The sequence below is a fragment of the Meleagris gallopavo genome, chromosome 17, assembly GCF_000146605.3.
Source record: "Meleagris gallopavo isolate NT-WF06-2002-E0010 breed Aviagen turkey brand Nicholas breeding stock chromosome 17, Turkey_5.1, whole genome shotgun sequence".
NCBI lineage: Eukaryota > Metazoa > Chordata > Aves > Galliformes > Phasianidae > Meleagris > Meleagris gallopavo.
This window is the reverse complement of record NC_015027.2, coordinates 8,208,151-8,217,873: the sequence shown is the minus strand read 5'-3', so window position 1 is coordinate 8,217,873 and position 9,723 is coordinate 8,208,151.

The following is a 9,723-nucleotide window of genomic DNA, read 5'->3' as shown; positions in this document are numbered from 1 at the left end:
AAGCACTTGTGAGCACAATGAAGCTTTCAGAATCTAAATTCCAACCAAGACACTGCTGTTTACCATCTACAAGATCTACTGAAAAAACGGGATACCTGAAAGCAGAATCTCCAAGCCAGAAATGTGCCACTGACACACTCCCTCACTTTTAAGCCACGCATTCCTAATGCAGACCCACCATCCACAAAGTGGTGCAGGAACCCACAGCCTTGGCAGCTCCCAGTTGAAGAGACGGGCACATGTATGAAGCGATGCAGCTATTGCTCTGAACCAAAGCCCAAAAACATACCGCTCATTTCAGGAGAAAGCTCTGATATAAAGATTAAACTCTGACTGCAGTCACTGATGATGCGGGACTGAGTTGCTATGATTTAATTTCTCATTAATTTAGAGATTCATCAGCCAGTAAAGTCTGATACATTAAGATACTCTTTTGGCAGCCAACAGTACGGATGGAAGCCAGCTTTTAGTGTTTACACTCCTAGCATTTGAATCTGTTTCATTCTGAAGACAAAGAAATGCCATTCTTCATCTCCTATGCTAATTGTTCTTGTCTGCTGTGATTCATTTGTATGGAAATTAAAATTTGATTAAATGCACAAAGCCAGCATTTATTGTTATTTCTATTATAAACTATTACTGTAACTGAAAAGACAAGCTCACATACAAAGTCATGTACTTGAAGCTGTAATGAACAATGGAAGCTGTGTGTACTTCGTGTACATCGCTTATTTTGCTCAGGTTTCTCAAGACTGGACCTGGCAGATCTTCACATTTGTTTACAGACTGAAGGAAAACAAAACTGCTTCCTGCTTTCTCAATATCAGAGTTGCTCGTTGCATCAAACCAGATGAATCAACCTGCAAGAAAATATTCTGAAGAGGCAATTACTGTTATTGAAAGCTGATTAAGCAGTAAGGAAAACACTGGCTACAAGTGCTTTGGCCAGGAGCTCTTCTCATTCAGATTTTCTTCAACCTGTCCAACAGGTCTTACTTATATTTTATGAGAGCAAATCTACGTGCTTTAGATCTGTACTTACATGTCCCACTATCATTTCATATTTTGACACACTTAAGAATAAATCTATTAAAATTGAAAATGGCTTTTTTCTTATGACTGATGCTGTGTATTTTGACCCATGCTAAGCTTTATGAGCACAATTAGTTCATGGCATCTCTCATCAGAGCCAAATACAACCAGCACCTCAAAATCAGAGATCCCAAAGTTCCTTGTTCCCGCTAAGTGGAATTGTAACTTCCAATAAATAAATAATACACATTACAGGCATTGCAGTTCTCTGCATGACCTCAGCATGTAGTTTTGTAAAGTAATTAAAACTGTGACAGCGCTCCAGCTGAAAACTGTAAATTCTAATGAATAACTAATGAGCATTCTGTATTACTCAGTGTTCTGTCATACTGAGTTATGCTAAATGATCCTAAAAATCCATCAGAAGATTTCACATCGCATTCAGGAATGTTAGCAGCCCGCTTCCCCTCATCCCCTCCAGACCCATCGATGTTATACCTACACCCGCATGAGCTTGGAACTGACCCAGTTTCTTCCTGCTCACAAGTGTCGTTCACTCCGATTCATTGTCTGTTCTTTGTCTGCAGGGTAGATTCAATGCCAGTAAGGATTAAAAGAAAAAAAGCACACACAGCCACACAACCTTAGGCAGTGCAAGAGACCCGGCACTCAGCCAACCCAACATCGGAGCGTCTTGAGTGGGAACCCTGGCTGCGATTGCTTAGGCTAAGAAAATACAGACTTTGTGTTTTATCACTGTGGACACTTCTTCCTAATACTGACACAGAAAGGGGGAAAAAAAGCAATTCTCAATTCTTCAGTACTGCAAAAACTCAAGTAGCAAGCTTTGCTTTCTGTTGAACTTTGTTAAAAGACTATGAATCATGCAATGCAGCACCACAGACTGAAAACTGCTTTATTTTCCTAACAGTGATGATAGCAGCTAAATAACAGGCTTGTTTTTTTGGTGGGTTCCCCTTCCCCCCCCTCAAGAAACGGCTATATTATGATAATAAGCAGATTAGCTGAAGGGAAGAGCAAGATACAGCTCTGGCACAAAGAATCACTGGCTACAAAGCCAAAACCACAGGGACTCAAGAACCTTTAATATGGCTCAGAATTAAAGCCTACGTTTCCATTACACTAACAACCTCTTTCAGGACTTCAGCTGTTCTATGAAGACTAAAGCAGGACTTCATGTTTAGTTCAGCAGCATCAAGTGACCTATGTCAGTGCAGCACCAGAGCCTGCCTGCACATCCTCAGTTTTCCACCCAGCTGAGATAATTCTGAGCTCTAGCTTCCAGAGGGCCCTGGCCTGCTGCTCCACCAGCCTATGTTTGTTGGAACACACCTAAGAAGAGATGCAGAGGATCTAAGGATACCCAAGCACTGTGTGCCATTGCCTGGGAGCTGCCTACCAGAACTACCCACAGAAATGCAGGCATGTCAGATTAGTGCCTCTCCTCCAACCTGCTGCATCCTCAGGATTAGAGAAGAACACAAACTATGAAGCCTTTCTGCAGGAAGAGGTAAGGTACAATATCTGTGCTTACGCAAAGCCTTATTTACACTTAACAAGGCTCACGAGGGAAAGCATCTGTATTCCCTGGGGCAAAATAAACTGTAAGCATTAAAAAAAAAAAAAAAAATCCAGCAAAGCAAACAGTTACTCAGAGAAATAAGAGTTTTCCATAAAGGAAAGGAAAACTTCAACCCAAAGTTCTACATGAACAGCATTAATATTTTCTTTAGATCAAGTTTCAACAAGAAGAGCATTCAGATGAAATGTGATAAGAGCAATTCAAGAACTATCAGAGCAATCAAGGCTAATTTGTAACCACCCTTAAACTGAAAGTAGGAACTGCCAGATTGCAAAGATATTAGGAAGCAGCTCCATTGACTTCCAACAGGACAACACATGTTCCCACCTTGTGGAATAACAAAACAAAACAAAAGCTAACGTCACTGTTTCTCTCAGCACAGGATTCATATCCCCAAATTTTCAGCATGTGAGCAACCCAAACAAATGCAAAGAAAACACATCATTTAAGGTCAAACATGCATTAAGGATACCTTGCTGCAATAACCTTTAATGCCAAGCAAGTAGGTAGTAAAATCCTACATGTGAAGCTAGGCACTTTTAATGACACTGCTGTCCAAAAACTAACCCCACTTCTTAATTTTAAACCTTGAAAATTACGGCCTCAAACAACAAGGGGAAACAGGAGGTTCTCTATGCAGATAAGCACTGTTCGAATGCAGCCCAGACTACAAAAACCTCCGGCTCCTGCTTCATTTCTCTCTTCACGTCTTGCACAGGACTTGATGTGCAAGCACCTAGAGCACTTAAAAGCAAAAATTTGATACACAGAAACATTCTGATCTGGGATACTGAGAACACATTCTACCCTTTGCAAAGTAGCTGCTGCAGTAGCTGTCACGCAAATGGTCGTGCTTTGAATAGCATTCCGTGGACCCAGCGGAGCCCAGCACGGCAGGAATGCAGCCCGTGTTGGTCACCGCCGCATCTGTCCACACCACGTGTGATACCATGCACTCCCATTCTGCAGTAAAACAAGGGCCTGGGCAAGAGTTTCTTGTATCAAAACACGAGGATTAATTACCCACATCCCACCTGATCGGGCTCAGAAAGCCACAGATGGACACTGATACAGCACAGTATCCTTGCACAGCTTCTCTCCAAGCTACTGCCAGAACTGCGGGTGCTCCTGGTTAGGTCTGCTCTTGGATGTCACTGCTGTAAGACTCCCGGGTTTGGTTTTTGGCTTTGCTCCTTAATCAAGTAAAACATGTTACTCTTAAGTCAGAAGGAATCCTTTTCATTTAAATTGCTAATGAACTTGAGTACAGACAAAGCAAATCCATATACACGAATCCTGCAGGACAACCCACCGTGTTATTCAGAGTCCCTCCCCAACACTGGAGCAGAAGCAAAGCTCACCACCCACCACCCACCTCCCCTCTCCAATTTTATGAAAATAGGACCAAAAACCTCAGTAAGCATAGACAAATATTCACATAACTCATCCACAGCCAATTCTACATTTCTATGCACTAGTCAATAAACACAGTGGAAACCAAATATAACGCTTAGATCAACCAAATTTAATTTTAATTAACTAGGAAGCTGAGTGCTATTTTGTTTAGCTTTACTTAATGAGGCAACTATCAATTCCTATTAAGCTTGAAAAAATTTGTATTTCTCAATAATCTAAATGGTAGGCATCAAACACTGACTATAACCTCCTCAGCAGCTCCATATAACGAATACCATTAAAACGCTGTTCATCAAATACAGAATGAGAGGACTGACCCTTTAGCACAAAGCTGAAATTAAAAGTTTCACAGGAAACCACAACACACCAGAGATCTGACACTTGGGGGAATGCAGATTAAAGGTTCATCCCCCTCACGTATGTAAGTCACTTGATTGCTGGAGTTCTGCTGCAGTCATCAGTGCCAACCCAAGGAGCTGAGAGTTCTCATCAACCCTCAACAAGTTCTCCACCAACTGTACAATGAGTGCAATGCATGGGTTTGTGCCTGCCATGCACAGACGTTCCATGATACACAAACTCCCCCAGGGCAGCCAGCAGCACCATGGTAGTGCCAGGCACCAACCCACACTTGGCACCAAGAAAGAACTGCTGGCCCTGGCACCAGAACAGTCTTGGAAACTGGCAAACAGTTCCCTAAAACTGCAGCGTATGGGGGACACATGCACAATACTGTACTTGGGCAGGAATCATATGCTGCAGCTGCAAAACAAAAAACACCCTGCCAGCCAGCGTGACCGAAGGAGGCTGTGTTTGGAGGCTCTGCCACAGGAGCCAGGAGAAGCTTGGCTCCTTGGGGAGCTGCCCATGTTCCCCTGCTTCTGTTGGAGCCAGGAAGGTGGACTGCCCAATTTCTCACACCTTCCAGGTTGGTTTTCCAGCATTCACTGGGGGATTTTACCTCTTTCATTCTCAGTATCTGAAGTTCTGAACTCTTTGAACCAGCTGTGTCAATCCCCAGCTCTTAAAAAGGTCTGATGGCCCTTCCACAACCGCTGTGCCTACAGCAGCACTTCTCCATGGCCTCGCCTTGCTCTACTCCTGAACCCACTGCGGGGACACAGAAGTCACGTCCATCAGAATCCCCTTCTGCTCTACTGCTTCCGAGAATCCCAGCCGTGCACACAAGGCACTGTCTGCCCGCAGGCCCTTGCTCCTCCTTACTGCACGGGCACAGCTAGCAGCAAGCCTACACGCACCCCAAAGTTTGCTTTACAATTGGGAATGACCAATCTCACCGCATCACAGCTGCTGCTCATACCGTTGGCCTTGTCCCCTCACCGACAGCGGCTGCAAGGAAGTTTTTAAACCCAACAACCTCGCTTACAGCTCAGAACAGCAACAAACAGCAGAGCAGCAAGACACCAGGAAAACAGAACACTGATACACAGCAGGATGAGAGTTAAACAACAATTGGAACATTGAAAAATGAGGGGCTGAGTGGGGGGCAGGCCTGCGTGCAGCAGCATTGGCAGAGGAGGTGCAGTGAAAACCTTCTGCCTTGCACCAAGCCCTCACCAGGGAGTTCAGCTGAATTCAAACACAGGGACTGCAGCTAGCAGCAACATGGAGCCCAACAAACATTACTCACCGCAGCTTTCTCCAAGGTAGAGACAAGGAACAAAAGGCAAAATCAGAGCTTCTATTTGCTAGCTGATGCAATCTCTCTAGGAGAGAGGAACGCTGTGCCTTGGCCACATTTTATGACTGATCTATTTCGGTCTTCAATTGAACCAACTGATACAACAGAATTAGTCAAAAACAAACAAATTCAACCCCAGCATACAAGTTTTGCTGGGGGTCTTTTCAGACTCCTAATTAAGGAGCTCTGTTTAAGAGCTACACCTTTAGATCAACAAGAAGGAGCTGGCAGCACAAACACCAAGTACTGTATGGCCCCAAGGCCCCAGCACTGCTCCTGCACAACCTTGCAAACCTCCAGCCATGCGCACCAAGCAGCACAGCAAGAAGTGCAGACCCTAAGCCAAGGCTGTGTGGTGTTCGATCAGACACCTCGCAGCACCAAATCTGCCTAAGCACCGCCGATCAGATAAAATGCACTCAATTTCTAGGAACCAATCTCAGGTATAACAGAATTACTTCCTCTAGCTAGCCCTGAGGTGGAGGAAAAAAAGCTCCAAGAAGAACTCTATTGGCTTTTAGCTGCCTGATAAATGCTGTAACAAGAAAGCCCAATGACCTACATTGACAAGCCTCTGTACTATACCACTATTACAAAATCCAATACAAAGCCTGACCACGTTTAAGTGTTTTCCATTAGCAAGCAGACTATCTTGTTAAATATGAAAACATGTTATTGTCTTTAGCAATGATCTTACTTAATCCACTAGACAACATTCCCCAGGGTGTCGTGCCGATCATCTCAGACTGTTTAAGTTCACAATATTACATAAGGACCCCCAAACCTTTGCTTTACACTTGTGTAATGGGATGTTGACAGAGACAGGAACTTTCTACACATCCTCAAACTGTGCTGCAAAACCAAATTCTTGGTTTCCATCTCTGCTGCTTTTTAGACAATTGAAAGAAATGAATGAGTGCCTAAACCCAATTTAGTTCCAGTACAACGTGACCCTGTTAAAACATTGCTGAAATATTTCTTCACATAAAAACAACAGCTCTCAGCCGGCGAGTTCAATAACCTGAAGCAGATGTTGTGAGGCGTCCTGAAAAAGACATGAAGCCCAGCTCCAACATGGCAAATAGCTCAAAAAACGAGTGTCTGATCACTGGATACAGTCCATTCAGTGCATACTTAAAAGAAATATTCAGGTAGCCATTCCCTGGGCACCCATCTAGTTGCAAAGGTCTGACACGCTGATCTCCAGTGCACATGAGTAGCTTCCAAACATCAGGAGAAATGCTCTACTAAGAAATAAAAAATAAAATAAGAACAAAATAATAAATAAGGAACATTCAATAATGCATTAAGGAGGGAGTTTTTCACACAGAGGGTGACACACTGGAACAGGTTGCCCAAGGAGATTGTGGATGCCCCATCCCTGCAGGCATTCAAGGCCAGGCTGGATGTGGCTCTGGGCAGCCTGGTCTGCTGGTTGGTGACCTGCACATAGCAGGGGAGTTGAAACTGGATGATCTTTGTGGTCCTTTTCAATCCAGGCTATTCTATGCTTAAAAAGAAGCTACTGCTCAAAATAAGCAGTTTACGGTCAAAAAGGGAGAAAAAGAGAAAAATTTTGGGACAAATTCAAGCTGAGATTCTCAAAGGCATAAAAGGGCCATTAAAAGCCTACTGGCTGAGAAAAATGTAGCTGCCCATGGTACCTTCAGGAATCCACATCTCTACAGCCAGAGCTGATGTCACAGCCTGCAGGGCGCACCCAAGGTTGTTAGTGATGGTAGCTGCGTAAAGCAGACTTTTGTCATCAACACAGAAAAATTGGCAAAACAAAGAGAAAAGGAAATAGAAATGTTCCTCTCTCAGTTTACTAACAACTATCTCACCCTAAATGCAGAAAAAAATAAGTCCATGTAAAATCACTGCCTTTCAGCTTCCCTGAAAAGATACTACAGTTGAGGAGGCTTAAAAGAAGGTTTTATTTATCTGAAGAGCACAGCAAGAACACGGATACAAAGCTAGTGTCAAATTAACATGGAAGTACAAAGAGGAGTCTGATTCGCTGGGACTGAATTGTGAAGGGACTACACATTCATCTCAGAGTACATAAAGCCTCACATCAGTCTGCAGCACTCATTTGATAGCTCCAAGTACAGATTTAAGTTAAGCAAGCTGCAGGCATCCTTTGTAAACCAGGAAGACAGTTGCTACAATACACAGGTTGAAAGAAGCAGAAAGAAAAACAAACACAACCAGGAAAATAAACTGTAAGTCCAAACGATACTGTAACTCTCTTCTGAGGAAATCCATGCACCTGCCCACAAGAGACAGATGCATGTTCATTGCCATTCTCCTTGTTTAAAATGGGAAATTTGGTTCTGTGCACAGTCCACACTCACATGAACTAGATTCCCCATTTGCACGTTTTAACTCAAGATAAGCCCCTACAATATTTAAGTTACTGAGCAGACGACCTGTTGGAGACAGTAAGTGAAGCAAGTTAAAAGCAAACCTTGGCAAAGGAGGTGAGGGCACACAGCAGCATCTACCTGCAGGCCCTCCCCAGGGCACAGGACGCCATCACCATGGACAGCTCAGGCCATGGTAAACAGGATGGGCGTCCCAAAGGAACTCCTCAAACAGCACCAAGCTCCAGATGCCATCCTGCACGTGACTGGTTATGCCACAAGGTGAACTAAGGTTCCTACTTTACGTCTGGTTCCATGTGTAGCCATACACATGCACACACGTGGTTCAAGCAGCGCATGTGGAGTTGCTGTGGAGGAATCCCAATGCTACAGCTTCCAAATCCAGACCTGAAATGATGACAGCTGGGGGATGTTTACAAACAAAGTATTTCCAGCAGCCTAGCTAGGAGACCACAGATCTTTAAAGTCGATACCTTAGTGCAATAGTGAGAAATATTCAAGGAGCAATACCCAAGACAAAAACTTGTCTTCTACCACCAAGTACTGGATGCTAACAAGGATCTGATACCATACTACAGTAACACATGTTCTGACACTGTACAGAAAGTGCCATTTTCCAATTTCTAAAAGGCTGCAATGCTCAATTCCAGGCCAGAGAGGAGCCTATCACCTGAAAGAGGACACTGACCTCTGCTGAGTGCTTCCAACCAGTGACTCGACCGCCCTCAGCATCAGCCAGAAGGGCAGGTGCCTGGCATGGAGCTGACATTGCATCCTGACCAACAGAAAGGCCTCTAGCTTCTATAACACCAGCTAGGCTAGCAGTTTTTCTTTTCTTTTTTTTTTTTTTTGGCTACTTAAGTGCATGTCATAAGCCCTAACATACACACTGCTCTGCCAAAAAAACAAGATAAAACAAAGCAAGTCACACACACAGCAGTTTCAACATCCAAGTTTGTTATTTCAGTCGGACTGCCTACACTGACCCAATTGTGCTTCAGCTGTACCGAGAACTTGCTTGAACACAGTTCACTAACAGTGTCACATTTTATTAGTTTGGATCATCAGAGTTATTTTGAAGGGAAAGAATGAGTGGATTTCAAAGTTACGAGAGGAATGCCATCGTTCTCATCATCATACTGACAAACAGTGAGCAGCTTCCATCGTGCTATGGAGGACAGCCTCACACTAAGGCTATGGATCCTCCTGGCAAGAGCTCTGAGCAAGTTCAACAGCCAAAGAGAAATGCATGAGCAACACGGTTCAAAAAGTAATCACTTTCGGGCAACAAACACCAATAATTTCCGGAAAGTTAATCGTTTTCATGCTTTAAAGCCCTGTGCCTATAGCAGCTACCAGGAAAATCCCGTCGCTGCACCGCTTCCCTGAAAGAAGTGAACACAGAACTGGGGACACGATGCGGTAAGAACTAAGATGCAACAGGGCTTTTTCTCTTCAAATGATCACGGTGAGAAGCGGCTCGGGGCTCCCGCACGCCGTTCCGAGCCACCCAACGCACGGGGCGCCGACGCCGGGGTCAGGCAGGGCAGCAGTAGCACCCGCCGAGCCCGGCGCTCCGCTCG